Source organism: Hypanus sabinus, chromosome 9, assembly GCF_030144855.1.
Source record: "Hypanus sabinus isolate sHypSab1 chromosome 9, sHypSab1.hap1, whole genome shotgun sequence".
Taxonomy (NCBI): Eukaryota; Metazoa; Chordata; class Chondrichthyes; order Myliobatiformes; family Dasyatidae; genus Hypanus; species Hypanus sabinus.
The window spans coordinates 121099426-121124641 of NC_082714.1; the positions used below are offsets into that span (position 1 = coordinate 121099426).

The following is a 25216-nucleotide window of genomic DNA, read 5'->3' on the forward strand; positions in this document are numbered from 1 at the left end:
CAAAATAAACCAATTATATTGAAATACAGATATCAATATATATATAAAAAACAAATTATGATATTGTAATATATATACTTCTTTAGTAACACATTAAATAACAAGACGATAAATTTAAAATTCAGGCAAGTTAAAATTAAATTTTATTTAAAAAAAATATCAGTGTGAAGGCTGTTGTAACGTAGCTTGAATAAAAACATTAAATTGTGGTGTGGTCTTTGCCAAAACAACTTGTATATCATGGTTTCTGAAAAGCTTTTTATGAAATGGCAAATCCAAGTTTTGGATGTATCAGAACTTTTTCGAATTGAGCATTCTTCGCATGGAAATAACCCACATTTTTAGATGCATTTTCAAGATGGACAGATGCGAAGTGCTCTTTCAGTTTTGCTGGCTTCATACTTCCATTCGCAAGAACTTTTCCACAGTAAAGACACCTTGGCTTTTGTGTCCCATCATGTCCTTTAGTGCAAGTGAAACCATATAATAGTTTTCAATATACTTCCTTTTCTTCAACATTTCAACTTAAATTGGGTCTGCAAAAAATGTAAAATAAATAAAGCTAAAATAAAATGTTTAATTCAATTGACATCTTTTGAAACTCAGTATTTTGTATGGTTTTTAAATAATTTATTTGATACATCTGCTAAGAAATAAGAACAATGTGAAGAGTAAGATATTCACGAAGTGTGTATGCCAAGTAAATAAAATAAGGTAGGTTTTACAACTTATCCAAAGTTTTAACACTTTCATACTTTGTAACTTTTAAACAAAGTTTTACACTCAGACCTTCTGAAGGGTCTTGGCCCGAAAAGTCGACTGTACTCATTTCCATAGATGCTGTCCGGCCTGCTGAGTTTCTCCAGCTTTTTGTATGTGTTGCTTGGATTTCCAGCATCAACAGATTTTCTCTTGTTTCTTTTTAATACCTTTAATGGCTTGTAGATACTCATATAGACACAGGGATTACAGCAGTAGCTCAGGCATTATGTCCTTTGGCTATTGTTGCGCATAGAGTCGTGTAGTATTACAAAAGGCCACACAGCCTTACAGAGAGTTAAGAATTCTCATTTGAACTGTCCACTTCTGCAAAACTTTCACAAACAGTGAAACTGACTCCCTTCCTTCTACGTAGTGATCAACAAGCAATTGTAGAAAGGGAATAATGGAGAGCAATGTTGATGTCTGGGTCACAGATGTGAGAACACGCAACTTCAACATTCACTGGCTGAATGACGACTAGGTGCAAGGCTGCCACAGCCTGATGAGGTCTTTCTGATCCCCTGGGAACATTCTCCACCTCTCTCCCATCGTTGCGGCATGTACTGAGTTACTAGCAGCTCTCACAGTCACTGGACAGGTGCTGTTCATATTGTGTGTGTATGTTCACAACCCTGGGTCATTTTCGCTGGAGTGGCAGAGGCAAGATCTGATAGAGATTTATATGATTATGAGAGGCATAGGTAGAGTATCAGTATCACTTTCTCGGGGTTGACATATCTAAAGCCACAAGTCATTGATCAAGGGGAGGATGGGTAAGCTCAAAGGAGATGACCTGGACAAGTTCTTTACGCCGGGAGTGTTTGGTGCCTGGAATGCACTGTCTGGAATGGTGGAAGCTAGCACTATAAGGGCTTTCAAGGTAGGTATATGTATGTTCAGGAAATGGAAAAATATAGAAACATAGAAAATAGGTGTAGGAGTAGGCCATTCGGCCCTTCGAACCTGCATTGCCATTCAGTATGATCATGGCTGATCGCCCATCTCTGTGACCTCCTCACTGACTAAACCCTGTACCTGCTTTCTCTCCATACCCCCTGATCCCTTTAGCCACAAGGGCCATATCTTAAATATAGCCAATGAACCGGCATCAACAAATGTGGCGGAGAATTCCACAGATTCACCACTCTCTGTGTGAAGAAGTTTTTCCTCATCTCTGTTCTAAAAGGTTTCCCCTTTATCCTTAAACTGTGACCCCTTGTTCTGGACTTCCCCAACATCAGGAACAATCTTCCTGCATCTAGCCTGTCCAATCCCTTTAGAATTTTATACGTTTCAATAAGATCCGCCCTCAATCTTTTAAATTCCAGCGAGTATAAGCCTAGTCGATCCAATCTTTCTTCATATGAAAGTCCTGCCATCCCAGGAATCAATCTGGTGAACCTTCTTTGTACTTCCTCTATGGCAAGAATGTCTTTCCTCAGCTTAGGGGACCAAAACTGCACACAATACTCCAGCTGTGGTCTCACCAAGGCCTTGTACAACTGCAGTAGAACCTTCCTGCTCCTGTACACAAATTCTTTTGCTATGAATGCCAACATACCATTTGCCTTTTTCACCGCCAGCTGTACCTGCATGCTCACCTTCAATGACTGGTGTACAATGACACCCAGGTCTCGTTGCACCTCCGCTTTTCCTAATCGGCCACTGTTCAGATAATAATCTGTTTTCCTGTTCTTGCAACCTCACATTTATCCACATTAAATTGCATCTGCCATGAATTTGCCCACTCACCTAACCTATCCAAGTCACCCTGCATCCTCTTAGCATCCTCCTCACAGCTAACACCGCCGCCCAGCTTTGTGTCATCCGCAAACTTGGAGATGCTGCATTTAATTCCCTCGTCTAAATCATTAATATATATTGTAAACAACTGGGGTCCCAGCACTGAGCCTTGCGATACCCCACTAGTCACTGCCTGCCATTCTGAAAAGGTCCCGTTTACTCCCACTCTTTGCTTCCTGTCTGCCAACCAATTCTCTATCCACATCAATACCATACCCCCAATACCGTGTGCTTTAAATTTGCACACTAATCTCCTGTGTGGGACCTTGTCAAAACCCTTTCGAAAATCCAAATGTACCACATCCACTGGCTCTCCCCTATCCACTCTACTGGTTACATCCTCAAAAAATTCTATAAGATTCGTCAGACATGATTTTCCTTTCACAAATCCATGCTGACTTTGTCCGATGATTTCACCGCTTTCCAAATGTGCTGTTATCATGCCTTTGATAACTGACTCTAGCATTTTCCCCACCACCGATGTCAGATAATTGGTCTATAATTCCCCGGTTTCTCTCTCCCTCCTTTTTTAAAAAGTGGGGTTACATTAGCCACCCTCCAATCCTCAGGAACTAATCCAGAATCTAAGGAGTTTTGAAAAATTATCACTAATGAATAATGAATGACTAATGAAAAATATGAACATTGTGTGGACAGAAGGGATTAGTTTAGTTGGGGATTTGATAACTCATTTAATTAGTTATTAGTTTGTGGGTTAAGGACCTGTTCCTGTATTATGTTGTATCTGTAGAGATTACATTTGTTGGACTACTGTGGGAATTTGCAAAAGATGGTAATTGGTCACATTTGATACAGGGAACAGCTTTATTCTAAATGCCTTCCACATACATCATTTCAAGCTTTATTACACTGAAGAGGTGAGATGGGAAAAGCAATAACAGAATGAATAGTGTTACAGAGAAGTGCCGTGCAGGTAGACAAAGTGCAAGGGTCATGATGAGGTCAATTGTGATGTCAAGTGTTCATCTTTATAATAAAACAGATTCATTCAAGAGTTTTGTAACAGTGGTAAATAAGCTGTCCTTGAGCTGGTAGAGTGTATCTTCTGCCTGAAGAAAAGGGAGAGAAGAGAGAATGCCCAGGGTGGGAGGGCTGCTTTCCTGAGGCAGTGAGAAATATAGATAAAGTCCATAACTGAAACTGACTACATTGGCTTTAGCATATGGTAACAGAAGGAATATAAGCTCACTGTTCTATGAACCTCACAGTTAAAGATTATGCTTTTCATGCAACTTTCACAAACACAGTTAAGGTGGTACACTATATCAATTTAATGTAACAGAAGTATTGTGTAGAAACTTTTGGTCAAGTATGTGTCTTCAGAAAGGTGCTTCTTAATAACAAACACCATGCATTAAATTAGGACTAATAGGGTTACATTATGTAATAGATATTTTCACAAATTTTAAACATATTTTTAAAACCTGTCTTAGGCTTGTTATTTTCAAAGTTTACCAATGTGCCTGATGCCAGTATATAATGTTGAACTATCCCCTCCACAGCCTCCAACTCTATTGTTCTCCATCTCTGCAGTCTGTTTCTGCCTCTGTATATGACAATTCTGCTAAAGGGTCTGAACCCAAACTGTCAATTATCCAAAGCAACAGAAACTAATGCTGGAAGAACTCAGCAGGCCCAGCACCATCTATGTAAAAGAGTAGACAGTTGACATTTCGAGCTGAGACCCTTCTTCAGTAAAGGAAGAGGGAATGAGACAAACTAAGAAGGTGGGGAGAAGTGAGGAACTAGTACAAGGTAACAGGTGACAGGTGAAACCAGGAGAGGGTGGGGGGGGGTGAAGTAAAGAGCTTGGTGAAAGAGATAAGGGGCTGGAGAAGGGGGAATCTGATAGGAGAAGGCAGAAGACCATGGAAAAAAGGGAAGAGAAAGGAACATAGACATAAGGTGAGAGAGGCAAACATGTTTGGGGAATGGTCGAGGAAAGGCAGGGGAGGGACAATTTCTGGAAGTTCAAGAAACCAATGTTCATACCATCAGGTTGGGGCAACTCAGGTGTTGCTCCTCCAACCTGAGTGTAGTAGAGGAGGCCATGGAATGAAATGACAGAATGGGCATGGGAAGTAGAATTGAAATGGATGGCCACTGTGAAATTTTGCATCCTTGGCAGATGGAGCAAAAGGTGTTTGACGAAGCAGTCTCCTAGTCTATGTCAGGTCTCAACAATATACAGGAGGCTGCATTTCCCTCCACAGATGATATCTGACCTCTTGAATTCCTCCAGCATTTTGTGCATTGCTGCAGCTATGAACAGTACATGTATATTGTGGTAACTTCTACTTTACAAAAAGACCACTCGACAACTTGATGGCCAAAAGAGCATCTTTATCTGGGACGGCAAATGATATTTACAATACAGAGGCTTCCAGGTACCTCGTGCGGCCTGGGTGAAGGAACTATATACAATGTATACTGGGAGTAAAAAGAGCGGAAGTAAAGACCCCGCCAACCCCGGATCCCGCCTCTTGCTACCAACAACTCCCCGATTAGTATTAACTTACTTTTAATAATACTGACATTACAACACTTCTCCCCCTTTAAAATCCAACATTCCCCAAATATAGAAGAACTGGGAAATAAAAACAGTGGCACACACAAAATGCTGATGGAACACAGCAGGCCAGGTAGCATCTATAGGAGAAGAACTGCTGACGTTTTGGGCCGAGTCCCTTCGTCAGGGTATAAAAACAGTGGTATCATTAGCAATAGGTTACCAATACAAAAACACCTAAAAAACATGGCAAATTCAACATTCAATCTAACAACAAAAGAAACTATCCAATCAAAGGTTCAGTCTGTCAGGAGGTTTGCGAGGGCTTTGCGATCTACGCACTACCCCTGGTGACCCAGCAGGCACCGCTGGTGAGGATGTTTTGGGTGGATCTACTGTTGGGGACACGAGAGGGGTCTGTGTGCCACGTGAGAAGGTCCATCCTCTTCAGGGGACTCTGCCCCCTCTGCCGTGTCTCCCTCTGGCAAAGTCACTGGTGGACATGCTTCCCCAGCAGTCTGTCTCACCATTGGAAACTCCATGGAACTGTCTACCTCTGAGCCGGAATCATGACGCAGGTGCACATGGTCCTGATGTCTGTGGAAAACACGCCCATCAGTCAGCTTAACACCATAGGAGACTGGACCACTCTGCTTAAGAATAACACCAGGTAGCCATTGCTGATTGTTTCTCACATAGACATTGTCACCCAGTTCTAATAGTTTGTCTCACGCATGTTGATCATGTCCCTCCTTCTGCTTTTCCTGCTTTCTCCCCACTTTTGCCTTCATGTCCAGGCGCAGCAGGTCCAATCTTGACTTAGGCCTATGCCCCATCAGCATCTCTGCTGGAGTGCGTGCAGTCGTAGTCTGTGGAGTGAGGCAGTATTTAAACAGGAAACGCGAAAGCCAGGTACTAAGAAAGTCCCCTGTCATCTGCTTCAGGCCTTCCTTCACTGTCTGAATAGCCCGCTCAGCCAAACCGTTTGAGGCCGGGTGGAAAGGGGCCATCCGAATGTGACGAATGCCATTCTGCCGCATGAACTCACTGAACAGCTCAGTGGTGAACGTCGGGCCATTACCAGTGACCAGAGTGTCAGGCAACCCATGGACTGCGAACCTGAGTTTGTCTATGGTTGAGGGGGCTGTGATATTGCTCATGATGTGAGCTTCAATCCATTTGGAATGTGCATCTACCATTACAAGAAACATCCGTCCCATAAAGGGGCCAGCAAAGTCCAAATGTAGCCTAGACCAGGGGTAGACTGGCCACTCCCATGGGTGCAAAGGAGCTGGTGGTGGCATGTTCTGATTGGTCTGATATTGCGTGCATGATTTTACCTTGTTCTCCAGATCCTGATCCATTCTTGGCCACCAGATGTAGGATCTTGCAAGGCTTTTCATTCGAGACACCCCTGGGTGAGTCTCATGAATTTCCTCCACAATCTGTGAATGGCCAGGGGGAGGCACGATGACCCTTGCCCCCCAGAAAATGCAGCCATCCTGCAGATTCAGTTCTGTCTTGCATTTGGCATAAGACCTCAGTTCCTCTCCTTCCACAGCTCTGGGCCAACCTTGTAAAAGAAAAGTCTTGACTTGAGACAGGACTGGGTCCCTGTCTGTCCATTGCTTGATCTGGGTGATGCACCATCAATAACTCACACTGAGACGTAAGGCGAGATATCGGCTTTTATTGACTGGAAGAAGGAACCAGGAGTGAGTGTCTATCATACAATGTCCTGGAGACTGAGGCCGAGCGTCAGGCCTCAGACCTCCTTTATACAGGGGCCTGTGGGAGGAGCCACAGGAGCAGTCAGCAGGGGCGTGTCCCGACAGGCACATAGTTCACCACACTGGGTCCCCTTTACAGGTGTCTCTGACAGCTCCTCCAATGAAAACACTGTATCTGGAGGCACATATGTAGTAACAGGCATCTTAGGTAAAGGGAGTTGACTCAGCACATCAGCATTTGCATTATCCCCATTCTGTACACTACAGTATACTGGTAGGCTGACAATATGAGAGCCCAACGCTGTATCCTGGCTGAGGGTAGCAGTGGGATGCATCTGGTCTCCCTAAAAAGGCTCATCAGTGGTTTATCATCCGTATAAATTGTGAATGCACATCCATAGAGGTACTGATGAAAATGTTTCACCGCAAAAACAATAGCCAGACCTTCTTTGTCTAGCTGTGAATATCCCTTCTCAGCAGCCGCCAGGGTACATGAAGCAAAACCAATAGGCTTCTCTGAACGGTCCTCCATCACATGTGAGAGAACTGCCCCGACTCCATAGGGCGAAGTGTCGCATGAAAGGGTGATCTCCTTGTCTGGGTCATAGTGAACGAGCAGCTTCGCTGAGTGCAGGAGTTCTTTCACTTTCTTGAAAGCTTCCTCCTGCTCTTCACCCCACTGCCACAGTGTCATGGTGAAGCAGCTTGTACAGTGGGGCCAAAACCTTTGAGAGGTCTGGAAGAAACTTGCCATAATAATTCACCATGCCCAAAAATGATCTGAGTTCAGTGATGCTCCTGGGGCTTGGGGCCTCCTTGATAGCTCTCACTTTGTCCTCCACTGGGCAAAGCCCCTCAGCTGTAATCTTCTGTCCCTGGTAGGTCACACTCGGAGCCAGGAACACACATTTTCCGCATTTCAATCACAGCCTTCATCTGAAAGTCTCTTCAGCACCTGTTCTAAATTAGCCAGGTGCTCCCCCTCCGTGGCTCCCGTGATCAAAATATCATCAAGATAGACTGCTACATGTGGAATCCCCTGCAGCAAAGAGACCATTGTTCTTTGGAAAATGGCGGGGCTAGACGCCACTCCAAACACCAGGTGATTGTATTTGAATAACCTCTTGTGCGTATTCATGGTGACGTACTCCTTTGAATCCTCGTCGAGCAGCAACTGTTGATAGGCATGGCTCATGTCCAGCTTTGTGAACAGTTTACCCCCTGACAGGGTCGCAGACAGGTCATCCACCTGTGGCAATGGGTACTCCTCCAGCTGAGAGACCTGATTCACCGTAAGCTTGTAGTCCCCACATATGCTCACCGTTTTATCCGCCTTCAAAACTGGAAGCTCCCAGCCCAGCCCCTGTAAACGTACCAGCTCCGCCTCGACTTTGCCTTTCATGGCATAGGGCACTGACCTGGGCTTAAAAAAATATAGCGTGGCCTCAGGGTTGACATAGAATTTCATGGTCACAGCCTTCAGTGTGCCCAGCTCGTCCCTGAAAATGTCACTATACCGCTGCAGAATGTCCTCTGTTGTGCGTACATACTTAATTTCATGCCAGTTGAGCCAGATTTTGCAAAGCCAATCACGGCCCAAAAGACTGGGCTCACTGCCCTTAGCGATCACCAGCCTGGCTTCAGCCTTCTGGCCCCCGGTTGAAATATCCACATATAACACCCATAAATGAGGTTTGGGCTGCCCTTATAGGTCCTGAGTTGGAGCTTAGATGGTCTGATGGGAGGCAGGTTGGATCCCCATGTCCTCCTGTAGGTCTCTTCACTAATGACCGATGCAGTAGCCCCTGAATCAATCTTGAACTTAATGTCCTTTCCCTTGACAGTGACTGTGGCGTAATATGGTTCAGGTGGTCCCTCATCCGTTTCCACCCCAAACATGTCGTAGGCACACGTTGCCTCAACGTCTGCTTCTCCCAGGTGATGTGCAGCTGCCTGAGTCTGTTGAGCTTTCCCCTGCCCAGGCTTAACCTCACCCTTTATGCTCCTGCACTTTTTAACAAAATATTTCTTCTTGCTACAAGCATGGCAGACGGTATCTTTGAATTTACAAACATTTGCATAGTGCGTCCCTCCACACCGAAAACATTCCACCCACTTTACCAGTCTCCCTCCTGACTTGGAGCACTGCCGACGACTGCGACCCCCCATATCTTTTCTGTATCTCCTTGGCATTATCAGCAGCCTTGAGCAATCTCTAGGGCTGTCTTGAAAGTCAACGGTGGGGTTTCCACCAACAAGCGGCGTTGTACGGCGGCGTTATTAATGCCGCATACTAATCTGTCACGGAGCATATCATCCAACACGGCTCCGAAATCGCAATGCTCTGACAGCCGCCGAAGCTCAGCCACAAAATCGCCCACAGACTGACCTGGCTTCCGGACATGGCTGTGAAACTTGAACCGTTGAACTATCACCGCAGGCTTCGGATTGTGGTGGTTCCCGACGAGCTTGACCAGTTCGTCGTATGGAATTTCTCCCGGTTTCCGCCGTGTAGCTAAGTTCCATATCAGTTTGTACGTCCTTGCCCCACACACACTCAGGAGAATAGAGCGCTTCTTAGCCTCCTCAGTAATTCCATTAGCACAGAAAAAATGGCCCAACCTTTCCTCGTGCTCCGGCCACTCCTCGATTTGCTCGTCGAACACACTGACCGTTCCGAACGCAGCCATCCAAACACGAGGCTCCTCGCCTGCTCACAGCTACTGATCGAAAACGGGGCCACAAAACCAGTTTACCCCGTCATCAAAAATATGTGGTAACTTCTACTTTACAAAGAGACCACTCGACAACTTGATGGCCAAAAGAGCATCTTTATCTGGGACAGCAAATGATATTTACAATACAGATGCTTCCAGGTACCTCGTGCGGCCTGGGTGGAGGAACTATATACAATGTATACTGGGAGTAAAAAGAGCGGAAGTAAAGACCCCACCGACCCCAGATCCCACCTCTTGCTACCAACAACTCCCCGATTAGTATTAACTTACTTTTAATAATACTGACATTACAACACAGAGTGTTTGAAGCAAAATCTTTGATTGGTCAGAAAATCATTGCAATAGAAGTTATCATTTGAATTATTGATTTATTTTGACTGGGTTACAACATTAATAACTTTTAAAATTATTTAACCTAATACCCTTGGCTTCACTTTTGATGAGAAAATAGTAATGAGAAACTGACTGGAACTGCTCTATTCCTTGTGTTAAAAGTGCACTTTGTTTTGAGCAAAGGACTTCGAGAACTTTAAGTTGACAGTAGTCAACAAATGATCCTGTACTTCCTCAGCTCAGGTTGATGTGTGGCGTGAAAGAGAACTTATATATGATAATAATTTTCTTTATTCCATCTACCTTAATCTACTTTAATGTGTAGAGTAACATAATTGGTGGAAATTTACATAATTCACAAATAACGACCTTGAATTGGGGTTTCAATTTAAGAGTCTGGTCTTACGTGATTATGTTATTACATGACGATTTTGAGCACACTTTTGTGTGTAGATTTTGGAGGACGACAAAATGTGTTAGGGGTTTCATTACACGTAAAATGCCTCACTTTGTTTTATTTGTGAAAACCTACAAATTCAATATTGTAATAAAAGGATCTATATTGATGGCATGCAAAGAAAAATTTACATTGTACCTCAGTACATGTTACAATAATAATCCAATTTACCATTTAAATTTTCAAATTCCCACTTATACCCTAAACTTATCAGAATCAGAATCAGACTTTAATCGCCAAGTACCTGTGCACATACAAGGAATTTACTTCCGGCAGATGTTGTCTCTCTGCTCATAACAATAATAATGATAAATATAAATGAAAATATAGATTATACATACAAGTAGAGCAATCCAAGTAATAGTTAGCCGACAGTTAACCGGCAGTTAACTGTTCAGCAAAGTGACCGCAGTAGGGAAAAAACTTCTCCAGTGCCTATTAGTCTTAGTCTGGAGGGATCTGAAGCGCCTACCAGATGGAAGCAGTTCAAACAGTCCGTGCGCAGGATGGAAGGAGTCCTTTATTATGTTCCCCGCCCTCTTCTTCAACCTGGAAGAGTACAGGTCCAAAATAAAGGGCAGGGAGGCTCCAATGATGCGCTCGGCAGTCCTCATTATCTATCATAATATGATCAATGAAACAATCACAGTTACTACAATATATCTTGTGGAGAGCGTACATTGCAGTCATTTTGTGCCATTAACATTCCCTAATAAAAATTACTGTTAGTTGCCACAAGACATTTGGTTAGAAGAGTGTGCTGAAGGATGGCAGATGGAGTTTAATGCTGATAAGTGTGAGGTGCTACATTTTGGTAGGAATAATCCAAATAGGACATGCATGGTAAACGGTATGGCATTGAAGAATGCAGTAGAACAGAGTGATCTAGGAATAGTGGTGCATAGTTCCCTGAAGTTGGAATCTCATGTGGATAGGGTGGTGAAGAAAGCTTTTGGTATGTTGGCCTTTATAAATCAGAGCATTGAGTATAGGAGTTGGGATGTAATGTTAAAATTGTACAAGGCATTGGTAAGGCCGAATTTGGTGTATTGCGTACAGTTCTGTTCGCTGAATTATAGGAAAGATGTCAACAAATTAGAGAGAGTACAGAGAAGATTTATTAGAATGTTACCTGGGTTTCAGCACCTAAGTTACAGGGAAAGATTGAACAAGTTAGGTCTTTATTCTTTGGAGCGTAGAAAGTTGAGGGGAGACTTGATAGAGCTATTTAAAATTATGAGGGGAATAGATAGAGTTGATGTGGATAGGCTTTTTCCATTGAGAGTAGGGGGGATTCAAACAAGAGGACATGAGTTGAGCATTAGGGGGCAAAAGTTTAAGGGTAACACGAGAGGGAATTTCTGTACTCAGGGAGTGGTAGCTGTGTGGAACAAGCTTCTAGTAGAAGTGGTAGAGGCAGGTTCAGTATTGTCATTAAAGTAAAATTGGATAGGTATATGGACAGGAAAGGAATGGAGGGTTATGGGCTGAGTGCAGGTCAGTGGGACTAGGTGAGAGTAAGCGTTCGGCATGGACTAGAAGGGCCAAGATGGCCTGTTTCTGTGCTGTAATTGTTATATGGTTATATGAATACAAAATAAGTTACTTTAAGCAGTTGAACAGGAGGGGGTCATCACTTCCCCGACTATATGTTGACTCATTATAGAGCCTAATGGCCAAGGGTAAGAATGACCTCTTATAGCGCTCTTTGGAACAGCACAGTTGTCTGTTACTAAAAGTGCTCCTCCGTTTAGCCAAGATGGGGTGCAGAGGGTGAGAACCATTATCCAGAACTGCCAGGATTTTCCATAGGGTCTTGTTCTACCACAGCCTCCAGTGTTTCCTGTTTGACTCCTGTAACAGAGCCAGTCTGTCTAATCAGTTTATTGAACCTGTTGGCATCACACATGTTGATAACATTGCCCCAGCACATCACCACATAGAAGATTGCACTGGCAACAATAGACTGGTAAAACATGTGAAGGAGAGGCCTGCATACTCCAAGAAACCTCACTCTCCTCAGGAAATAGAGGCGACCCTGGCCCTGCTTGTACACAGCCTTTGTGTTGGTGCTCTGCTCAAGTCCATCCAGGTGCACTCGCAGATACTTGTAGGTCCTCACCTCATCCATGTCCTCATCATCAATAGTAACAGGGAGCAGTGCAGGCTTAGTCTTCCTAAAGTCCATCACCATCTCCTTTGTCTTACTGATACTGATCTACAGATAATTCAACTTGCACCATTTGACAAAGTCTTCCACCAGGGCCCTGTATTCATCCTCCTGTCCTCCCTTTATACACCCAACTATTGCTGAGTCATCAGATGACATGACTCAGTGTTGTATCTACAGTCTGAGTTATACAGGGTAAACAGGAAGGGAGTCCCCTATGAAAACAGATCCCTATGAAAACTCAGTGATGCTTATAGCCATGTCTGACACACAGCCCTGAAGCCGCACAAACTGTGGTCTGGCAGTAAGGTAGTCCATTAGCCCACATACAATGGAGGTGCCAGTCTGTACTGAATGGAGCTTTTCTCCCAGCAGTGAGGGTTGTATGGCATTGAAGGCAATTGAGAAATCAAAAACCCTGATCCTCACAGGGCTGCCCTGCTTATCCAAATGGGAGTCGGCTCTGCTCAGCAGGCAGGCGACAGCATCATCAACTCCAAAGTGCTTCTGGTAGGCAAACTACAGGGATTCGAGGGCTGATCTCACCAGCGAGGTGAGAGGTCAACCAGGACCAGCCTCTCTAGGGTTGTTACGATGTGTGAGATCAGGGCCTCTGGACGGTCGTCATTCAAGACTTTCAGTTGACCCTTCTTGGGTAATGGGACCACACATTCGGGGCCCTTTCCAGGCTGAGACTCAGATTGAAAATGTGCTGGAGAATTCCACACACACACAGCTGCTCAGCAAACTCCTTCGGGACCTTGGGATTCACGCAATCTGGTTGCAATGCTTTTCCGTGTGAAGCTTTCCCAGAGCCCTTCTCACCTGTTAAGGTGAGTCCATGATTACTGGGGAGTTGGTGGAAGGTGGGGGCCGGTGGGGGTGGAGGTGATGATCAGGATGAAAGCAGTTGGTATGTGGATGGTAGGTGCAGGGCAAGGAGGGGATGTAGACAGTGGTACCCTGTGTTGTTTATCCAAGTGTTGAACTGGAGGGGGAGGAGTGAGGAGGGGTGGTGTTAGTGCTGGGTGAGTATTGGGTGCCTCATCTCCTGGACTGGTGTGCTGAGGGGGGTTGTGAACAGGAGGGCAATTGTTAAACCTATCGAAGAATTATTAATAACCTGACTGGCAGACCACAGTACATGCGCTTGCAACACTGTGTGTCAGACAGAATGGTCAGCAGCACTGGGGCTCCACAGGGGACTGTCCTGTCTCCCTTTCTTTTCACCATTGCACCTCGGACTTCAACTACTGCACAGAGTCTTGCCATGAGGACTCTGCCATAGTTGGATGCATCAGCAAGTGAGATGAGGCTGAGTACAGGGCTACTGTGGGAAACTTTGTCACATGGTGCGAGCAGAATCATCTGCAGCTTAATGTGAAACAGATTAAGGAGCTGGTGGTGGACCTGAAGAGGACCAAGGTACCGATGACCCCTGTTTCCATCCAAGGGGTCAGTGTGGACATGGTGGACGATTACAAATACCTGGGGATATGAATTGACAATAAACTGGACTGGTCAAAGAACACTGAGGCTGTCTACAAGAAGGTCAGAGCTGTCTCTACTTCCTGAGGAGACTGAGGTCCTTTAACATCTGCTGGACGATGCTGAGGAGGTTCTACAAGTCTGTAGTGGCCAGTGCTATCATGTTTGCTGTTGTGTGCTGGGGCAGCAGGCTGAGGGTAGCAGACACCAAAAGAATCAACAACCTCATTCGTAAGGCCAGTGATGTTGTGGGGGTGGAATTGTACTCTCTGACGGTGGTGTCTGAAAAGAGGATGCTGTCCAAGTTGCATGCCATCTTGGACAATGTCTCCCATCCACTCCATAACGTACTGGTTAGGCACAGGAGTACGTTCAGCCTGAGACTCATTCCACCGAGATGCAACACTGAGCATCATAGGAAGTCATTCCTGCCTGTGGCCATCAAACTTTACAACTCCTCCCTAGGAGTGTCAGACACCATGAGCAATAGGCTGGTCCTGGACTTATTTCAATTTGGCATAATTTACATATTATTATTATTTAATTATTTATGGTTTTATATTGCTATATTTCTACACTATTCTTGGTTGGTGCGACTGTAATGAAACCCAATTTTCCTCGGGATCAATAAAGTATGTTTGTCTGTCTGTCTGTTTAACTCATTAGCCCAGTCACGGCTGCATTTATACATTCTTTGATAATAAGTGCAACTTTGAACAGATTTTAAAATCCAGGGGTGTATCAGAAAATTCATTGATATTCACTCTATCCTCTCTCTGACTGACATAGATTATTTTCACCAATCTCTGCATCATCATTCTGGAAATCTCTGTCTTAGTGAAGTAGACAAATGGTGATATTCTAAAAGAACCAGATTTCTTTACATTATCTCGAAGTACTAGATTACTTTTTTATCTTCTGGATGATATACATAGTGATGGAAATTTGGTTGATGCTAAACTTAGAGATAATTTGATGATTCATTTTACTTGGTCAATATTTGGATTCCTGACAGTTTGACTTATACCTATTGTAAATTGCATTGTGTTGATACTTTTTTAATATAGTTATTTCTGATTTTGCACATTTTTAATAATCTATTCAATATGTTTAATTTACTTGTTTATTTATTATTGTGTTTTATTTTATTTATTATTACTATTTTCTCTCTCTGCTAGATTATGTATTGCATTGAACTGCTGCTGCTGAGTTAACAAATTTCACGACACCTGCCAGCGATAATAAACCTGATTCTAATTCACAAGCAAGAGAAAATCTGCAGATGCTGGAAATCCGAGCAACACACACAAAATGCTGGAGGAACTCAACGGTCCAGGCAGCATCCAGGAGAAGAGTCAACAACCCTGCAGAAGGGTTTCAGCCCAAAATGCTGATTGTACTCGTTTCCTAAATGCTATCTGGCCTGCTGAGTTCCTCCAGCATTTTGTGTGTGTTGTGTTGAATCTTGATACTTGACCTCCCTCTAACCCCCACAGGAGGCACGAAAATTCTGCTATTACACTGAGGTTGTTCTTGCCTGGATTGAATTCATAATCTGTGGGAAGTTGAATCCTGGCAGAAACTTTGCTGAAATATTACCAACATCGCACTTTTAAATATATGACCACTTGGTGGTACCAGCTGGTCATTTTGTTTGGATTAGAATTACTACAGAAAAAAATTCAAAGTGAAGAGATTGCCAAAGAACTGCAGAACCTTTGAGGTTTGGGCTATCTTTTATTGAGAAACTAGGGTGAAAGGGCAAGGTTCATTCAGAGGGTAGCAGGAGGATTAGGTTAAAAGAGACAAAATAGTCTAAATGAAGTGATTAAGTGACACCAAGCTTTATTTCTTTTTGGAGATAGAAAATAATTAGATTGGAAGATGTTTCCTAATTCTGGGACTTTAAAAAAGAATGACTTGATTTCATTTAGTTTAGGATCCATAAAAATTGAAGTACTTACAAGTTAGATGGAAGAGAGAAAAAAATCAGTGGATTATTAATTATATCACCATTCATACAATAAAGGCAAAATTGTGATGAACAGAGGAAGTTGAAGGATGAGAATTAGAGAATGAGAAGTAATTTTCCCTTAGCTGCTATGAGAGAGACACTGATATACTTACATATGAATGTGTTACACCAAACAATTAATATTCATATTCCATTAGCAGCATTGAGAGCAAGACACTGCAGATTTGCTGGATATCTTTCAGGTTAATTGTCTTAATCAAAGCTCTTGATCATATGGTAATATACTGGAATGAAAACTTAATAAATGTAAGGCTTGAATATTTCATGAAAATAACTTGGTGCCATGGCATTCCTTAGTACTCACACATATATGTTCATAGTCCTTGCTCAACCAGCATCACTTAATATGCTCACTTTTTAATGATTTGACACAGATGTTCTTTCAAATAAAATCACATGATTTTAAACACTATTTGAAATGATTGTTTTGTCATTCTTACTTCCATCTTCATATTATAATTGCCTTTGTATGCTTTATCTTTTTCTCTTCAAAGTTCAAAGTTCAAATTAAATTTTAATATAGAGTCTTAGAGAAGTACAGCACTGAAACAGGCCCTTCAACCCATCTAGTCCATGCTGAAACCATTTAAACTGCCTACTCTCATCAACCTGCACTGGGACCATTGGGCTTCAGAAATCAATATGTTGAATACAGGAGATGGGGTGTTATACTGAACTTGTATAAGATGTTGGCGAGGCCTAATTTGGAATATTGTGTGCAGTTTTGGTCACCTACCTACAGGAATGATGTAAACAAGGTTGAAAGAGTACAAAGGAAATTTGTACCCCTAACCTCTACCATCCACGTACCCAAGCAAACTTCTCTTAAACATTGAAAATGAACTCGCATACACCACTTGTGCTGGCATCACATTCCAAACTCACGTGACCCTCTGAGTGAAGACATTTCCCCTACTGCTCCCCTTAAACTTCTCTCCTTTCACCCTTAACCCATGATTTCTGGTTGTAATACAACCCAACCTTTGTGTCAAAAGCCTGCTTGTATTTACCCTATGTATGCCCCACATAATTTTCTATGTACTAAAGAATGCAGTCCTAACCTATTCAATCTTTCCCTGTAACTCAGGTCCTCCAGACCCAACTACATCCTTGTAAATTTCCTCTGTACTCTTTCAATCTTGTTGATATCATGTCTGTAGGTTGGTGACCAAAACTGCACAAGATACTCCAAACTAGGCCTACCCAGCAGCCTATACAATTTCAACATAACACCCCATCTCCTATACTCAATACATTGCTTTATGACAGTCAATGTGCCAACAGCTTCCTTTATGACTCTATCTACCTGTGACACCACTTTCAACGAATTATGGACGTGTATTCCCAGATCATTTTGTTCTACCACACTCCTCGGTCCCTACTGTTCACTGTATAAGACCTACCCAGGATGGTCTGACCGAGGTGCAACACCTTGCACTTTTCTGGTGTCCCTCCTGTTACTAAGAGTGTTTTAAATATCTCTGCTAGGGCCCCAGCAATTTCTCCTCTAGCCTCCCATAAGGTTTAAGGGAACACCTTGTCAGGCCAGGCGGATTTATCCACCCTAATTTGCCTCATGCAGCAAACACCTCCTTCTCTGTAATCTGTACAAGGTCCATGATGTTGATGTCACTTTGTCTCACTTTTATGTACTCTATATGTCTCCTGAGTAACTCCAGATGCCAATAATTCACGTAAGATCTCTCCCACCTGTTTAGGCTCTACACATGGATTACCATTCTGGTCTTCCAGAGGACCAATGTTGTCCCTTGGAATCCTTTTGCTCTGGGCATATCTGTAGAATCCTTTAGGATTCTCCTTCACCTGGCATACTAGAGCAACTTCAGCCTTCTTTTTTTCCTTCTTTTAGCCTTTCTGATTTCTTTCTTAAGAGCTCTCTTGCATTTCTTATAATCTATAAGCACCTAATTTGTTCCTATTTGCCTATAACTGCTATGTACCTCCTTTATTCTCTTAACTCGGTCCTCAATATCTCATGAAAACCAAGGTTCCCTACACCTCTTATCTTTAACTTTTATTCTGACAGGTTTGTACAAGTTTTGTACTCTCAAGATCTCATTTTTGAAGGCCTCCCACTTTCCAAGTACATCTTTGCCAGGAGGCAGCCTAGCCAATCTACAGGTATAACTATATAACAATTACAGCATGGAAACAGGCCATCTCGGCCCTCCTAGTCCATGCCGAACACTTACTCTCACCTAGTCCCACTGGCCCGCACTCAGCCCATAACCCTCCATTCCTTTCCTGTCCATACACCTATCCAATTTTACTTTAAATATCAATACCAAACCTGCCTCTACCACTTCTACTGGAAGCTCGTTCCACACAGCTACCACTCTCTCTCGTGTTACCCTTAAACTTTTGGCCCCTAACGCTCAACTCATGTCCTCTTGTTTGAATCTCCCCTACTCTCAATGGAAAAAGCCTATCCACATCAACTCTATCTATTCCCCTCATAATTTTAAATACCTCTATCAAGTCTCCCCTTAACTTTCTACGCTCCAAAGAATAAAGACCTAACTTGTTCAATCTTTCCCTGTAACTTAAGTGCTGAAACCCAGATAACATTTTAGTAAATCTTCTCTGTACTCTCTATTTTGTTGACATTTTTCCTATAATTTGGTGAACAGAACTGTACGCAATACTCCAAATTCGGCCTTACCAATGCCTTGTATAATTTTAACATTACATCCCAACTCCTATACTCAATGCTCTGATTTATAAAGGCCAACATACCAAAAGCTTTCTTCACCACCCTTTCTTCCACATGAGATTCCAACTTCAGGGAACAATGCACCATTATTCCTAGATCACTCTGTTCTACTGCATTCTTCAATGCCCTACCATTTACCATGCATGTCCTATTTGGATTATTCCTACCAAAATGTAGCACCTCACACTTATCAGCATTAAACTCCATCTGCCATCCTTCAGCCCACTCTTCTAACTGGCCTAAACCTCTCTGCAAACTTTGAAAACCTACTTCATTATCCACAATGCCACCTACCTTAGAATCATCTACATACTTACTAATGCAATTTACCACCCCATCATCCAGATCATTAATGTATATGACAAACTACATTTGACCCAGTACAGATCCTTGAGGCACACCACTAGTCACCGGCCTCCAACCTGACTAACAGTTATCCACTACTACTCTCTGACATCTCCCATCCAGCCACTGTTGAATCCATTTTACTACTTCAATATTAATACCTAATGGTTGAACCTTCCTAACTAACCTTCCATGTGGAAGATCATTTCACTTGCCAGATCATTTTGTTGATCCCATTCTGGATACTACCTGGAGGTGTTTGAACAAGCCCAGACTCATTTCAGTGGGGGGGGGCAATCTCCAGGGAGTTGGGGGAGTTTGCAGACATCATCATTCACCAAGTAGTGGGATAAATTAATGGTTGCCATGGTAATGTAGCAGTTAGCGCGTCACTATTACATCTTGGGATGTCAGAGTTCAGAGTTCAATTCCGGTGTCATCTGTAAGGAGTCTCTGTCCGTCCTCCCCATGGAATGCATGGGTTTCCCCCGGGTTCTCCAGCTTCCTCCCACTGTCCAGCGACATACAGGGTGGGTTCATTGGTCATTGTAAATTGTCCCATGATGATCGGCTTTCTCGGGATTGTTGAGGGTTGCAGAGGCAGTGTGGCTCAAAGGGTCAGAAGGCCTTACTCCATGTCTTATTGCCAATTTGATAAATAAATGCAAAAATAGATTTAAACTTTTGCGGAAATGTGGAGAAAATGTTGGGAAACAGGAATAATCCTGGAAGCTACAGAATGGATCGAGCTGCCTGAGCAAGTGGTGGATGCCATTTCGATTTCAATGTTTAAGAGAAGTTTGGTTGGTACATGGATGGGAGAGATGGACGGCTGTGGTTCAGGTGCAGGTTGATGGGGCAAGGCAGTTTAAATGGTTCAGCATGGACTAGATGGGCCAAAGGGCCTGTTTCTGTGCTGTAGCTTTCTGTGACTCTCTGTGACATTTGGTGGTGATATTGATCCTGATTCTGATTCACTTCTGATACCACCAAAATTGGATCTCATCCCCCAAACCAGACCTGTATAGTTACTTTGAAAGAATGGCACTGTGGTCACTGGATGCAAAGTGTTCCCCTACACAATCCTCTGTTACCTGCCCCATCTCATTCCCTAATAGCAGATCCAGTATTGCATGCTGTATGGGACTTCTACATACTGAAGAATGAAACTTTCCTAAATACATTTGACAAACTCTATCCCATCTAGTCCTTTTACTGTAGGGGATTCCCAGTCAATATGTGGAAAGTTAAAATCACCTACTATGTCAATCATATGTTTTTTTGCAACAGTCTGTGATCTCTTTACAAATTTGTTCCCCTAAATCCCTAGGACTGTTGGGTAAACTGTAATATAGCCCAAATAATGTGGTCGTACCTTTCTTACTTCTCAATTCCACCCATAAAGCCTCACTAGATGAGTTCTCCATTCGGTCCTGACTGAGCATGGCCATGAGGTTTCCTCTGACTAGCAACACCTCCTTTCACCCCTCTTGTTTTAATGCCTAAAACTAGGGAACCCCAGAATGTTGAACTGCCAGTCCTGCTCCTCTTGTGACCAAGTCTCACTAATGGCTACAATTTCATAATTCCACGTATTAATCTATGCCCTGAGTTCATCTGAATTTTCTTCTTACTTTGAAATATATACAGCTCAGGATACAAGTCGCTCCATGCTCAACCTTTTGATGCCTGACTTTGTCTAATGTCTTACCAACATCTGTCTCCACAATCTCTCCACTAACTTCTGGCACTCTGGTTCCCATCCCCAGCAACTCTAATTTAAATCCCACCATTCAGCATTAACAAACTTTCCCGCTAGGACGTTAGTTCCCTTTCAGTTCAGGTACAAGCTAGACCCTTCTGTACACATCCCACCTTTCCTGGAAGAGAGCCCAATGATCCAAAAATCTTATGCCCTTCATCTTACACCAACTCCTTAGTCAGGTGTTAAACTGTATAATCTTCCTAATTCTGGCCTCACTAGCTTGTGGCATGGGTAGCAATCCAAAAATCACAACCCTAGAGGTCCTGCCCATTAACTTAGCACCTAACTCCCTGTACTCCCTATACAGCACCTTGTCACCCATCCTACCCATGTCATTAGTACATACATGAACCACAATCTCAGGCCGTTCACCTTCCCACTTAAGAATGCTGAGAATTCAATCTGAGATGTCCAGCACCCTGGTTACATGCCAACCTGGAATATCTTATTCTCTGTCCGTTCTCCTAACTAGCAAATCCCCTATCACCACAGCACAACTCTTCTCCTTCCTTCCCTTCTGAGTCACAAAGGCAGATTCAGTCCTACAGACTCAACCGCTGTGACTTTCCTCTGTTAAGTCATTCCCCTCAACAGTATCTAAAGTGGTATACATGTTGTTGAGGGGTTAGAAACATAGAAACATAGAAAAACTACAGCACAATACAGGCCCTTCAGCCCACAAAGCTGTGCTGAACATGTCCTTAACTTAGAAATTACCTAGGGTTACCCATAGCCCTCTATTTTTCTGAGCTCCATGTACCTGTTCAGGAGTCTCTTAAAAGACCCTATCGTATCCACCTCCACCACCGTCGCCAGCAGCCCATTCCACACACTCACCACTCTCTGCATAAAAAACTTACCCCTGATATCTTCTTTGTACCTACTTACAAGCACCATCAAACTGTGCTAGCCATTTTAGCCCTGGGTAAAGGCCTCTGACTATACACACGATCAATGCCTCTCATCATCTCATACACCTCTATCAGGTCACCCCTCATCCTCCATCACTCCAAGGAAAAAAAGGCCAAGTTCACTCAAACTATTCACATAAGGCATGCTCCTCAATCCAGGCAACATCCTTGTAAATCTCCTCTGCACCCTTTCTATGGTTTCCACATCTTTCCTATAGTGAGGCGACCAGAACAGAGCACAGTCTGACCAGGATCCTATATAGCTGCAACATTACTTCTTGGTTCCTAAACTCAATCCCATGATTGATGAAGGCCAATGTACCATATGCTTTCTTGGGATGTACACAGGGGTACTCTGCACTGGCTGTTTAACCCCTTTTCCCTTCCTGATTGTCACCTAGTTTCCTGTATCCTGCATCTTGGGTGTAGCTGTCTCTATACATGTCTTATCTATCATGCCATCAGCCTCCCGAATGATCCTCGGAGTTCATCCAGTTCCAGCTCCATCTCATTAACGAGGATTGCTAGAAGCTGCAGCTGGATGCACTTCTCGCAGCTGTAGTTGACAAGGACACTGGAGGTCTCCCTGCCTTCCCACATCCCATAAGAGGAGCAATCCATTATCTTGCCTGACATCTTTTCTGTCCTAACTGGGCAGGTGTTAAGAAGAGAAGGAAGAAGAAATCTTTACCTGGAGATTTTTTTTTTTTTTGCTTTATCTGGCTAAAGCTTTCGTTACTGAAGCCTCGAAGAGCTAAAGCCTCAGCATCACCACTCTAACTTTGTCCACTCCAGTGATGGCCTCTGACGATGGCCCCGCAGTGCTTGCCTTTGCTTTCCTTTAATTTGCTCTTGCTAATCAATCCCAATCACTGACTGGTCACTGGTCAGAGCTCAATTAAGCCGCCATGATCCGGTCATGCCTTTTTCTACTTGGTCAGTGGACCTGAGTGAAATCCCCTCTTCTCAAGTTTCTGATGTCTGGATGGGTCACTGGCGAGAGCTCAATTACCAAATTACTCAATTATCAAAGTACATAAATGTCACCATACACAACTCTGAGATTCATTTTCTTGTGGGCTTACTCAGCAAATCTATAGAATGGCAACTATAACAGGATTAATGAATAAGACCAATAACTTCATCCCCATTTGGCAATGCTCATTGCACTGTTTAAAAGTATCAGCCTCCAATTCCATTAAAGTCAATGGAATGCATATTAAAGGTGGAGAATGATGAGTTATTGAAACAATGCAACACACAAGATGCTGGAGGAATTCAGGGGATCAAGCAGCATCTATGGAGGAAAATCAACAGTCAAGGATTCGGGTTGAGAAACATCAATTTTCCATTTCCCCCCATATTGCTGCTTGACCCAATTAGTTCCTCCAGCAACCTTGTGTGCTGCTCCAGAATTTTCTGCGATGGCATGACACTGACACTGCATGCTGCATCTCTCTGGATTTCCATTTCCCTGGATGCAGAAGATTAATAGCTGATTTTCATTCCTCCTTTGTATTCAAAGTTACTTGCGAGTCTATGAAGGTGATTTTATTTGCAATATAAGAGAAAGGCAGATACGAAATTTTAAAGCAGCGAAATATAAAAAAGTCTCAGTAATGTGTCACAAAATCCAATCTGTTGCGTTAAATGTGATGAGTGCGATGTGGAAAATATGTTGTGGGTTAGTTTTGATGCCCCTTTCATTCAGTTTCTTCATGAATGTTGCCGTTTTCTGTTGTAGACAGTCTCAGAGACCAAACCATTTGGTCATACTCCCTTATTTATGCTTATAAAATGTACCATTGCTTCTTTTAGTTGCACAGAGTGTAAGAAATGATGATTTTAAAATAGTAATCATGTTCACTCAATACAAATACTCCGATTATTTTTTTTTTGTTAAATCTAATGGCCTAAGCATATATTGAAAAGCAGACTTCTGAGTTCAAATGCCTCCTGAACTGGACTTAACTAAATTAACAAATGCACCCGTTAACCTTCAGGAGCCTAAGTTTGCATCTAGCATATTAAAGATATTTATCTCAATGTAAATAGGATGACATTGCAGTTATTTGCTTGCTGATGCTGAACTCATCAGTTAAGTACCTGGGACAACATCTGGTTAAATCATTTCGACTTTTGAATTGGCTTAGAGTATTAGATGTGGTTGATTATTTTCCTGAATTATCAGTAGAAAAGAGCTTGTGGATATGCACCCAGCCAAATGTTTGGCTGAAACAAGGTTAACTAGTTTACCTTTGGCGGTTGGCTGCTGCGTAAACTGTTATCTTGATTACATGGATGCACACAAATCACTGAGGACAGTGAAGCATGGGCTGTGACAAGGTAGAATGGGACGTACGAAAGCAGGTGTGCAAACAAAGAACAGAGGAGACGGCGAAAGGGATAATGGCACAAGTAAAATAAAAGTTGTATATGCAAAATGCAAATATGCAAGAGGGTGTTTACTTTAAGGAATAGTTCTGAAGTCGGTGAACAGGTAGAAATTAAACATTCCAGATATATTTTTATTATAAATATATAAATGTGTCTGTACCAGTCCTGTGGTAAATTACACCGTTAACTTAAAGCATGAGACATATTCAATATATGAACAAAATTGTGGCAAATTGCTTTCTAGTATGTATCTCCACACTCAGAGCTCCTTCACAACAATATTTTTGTTAAACTAAATCCTTTTCCTTTCTCTCTATTCTGATAGGCTTGAGTATATTCCTGTTGGAATTACAATCATATTTCCATTGTCATACTATTAAATAAACTTTTAAGCCTTCAGCCCCCTCTTCAGATACAGAGTACCTTAAAGCCTGTAAATACATGCCATTTCACACTCTATGACAATATTAAATATGAAAAGTGGTGGATACAGCCCAGTCCATCAGAGGCAGTGCCCTCCCCACCACTGAGCACACTTACATGGAGCGCTTCCACAAGAAAGCAGCATCCAGCATCATAGTCCCCCACCAATTAAGTCATTCTTCCTCTCATTACTACCATCAGGCAGGAGGTATAGTGGCCTTGGGTCTTACACCTCCAGGTTCAGAAATAGTTATTACCCTACAACCATCAGGGTCCTGAGCTGCTATGGATAACTTCACTCCCTAAGATGTAAGTCATAGGAGCAGCATTAGGCCATTCAGCCCATTGAGTCTGCTCCGCACAACTCTGAACTGATTCCACAACCTACAGACTGGCTTTCAAGGATTCCTCAACTCACGTTCTTGGTGTTTTTTTTTTATCTGCACAATTTGTCCCCTTTTGTACAAACGTTTGTACATTGGTTGTTTGTCAGTCTTTGTTTATGTATAGCTTTTTATAAATTCTATTGTATTTCTTTATTTTCCTGTAAATGCCTGCAAGAAAATGAATCTCAAAGTAATATTTGGTGACATAT

The 25216-nt window shown here is 42.8% G+C and overlaps 1 pseudogene; it reads right to left on the reverse strand.

The window, feature by feature from the left end:
* Positions 1 to 396: 396 nt before the first annotated feature.
* Positions 397 to 12484, reverse strand: LOC132400114 (uncharacterized protein K02A2.6-like; annotated as a pseudogene).
* Between the last annotated feature and the right edge of the window lie 12732 nt (positions 12485 to 25216).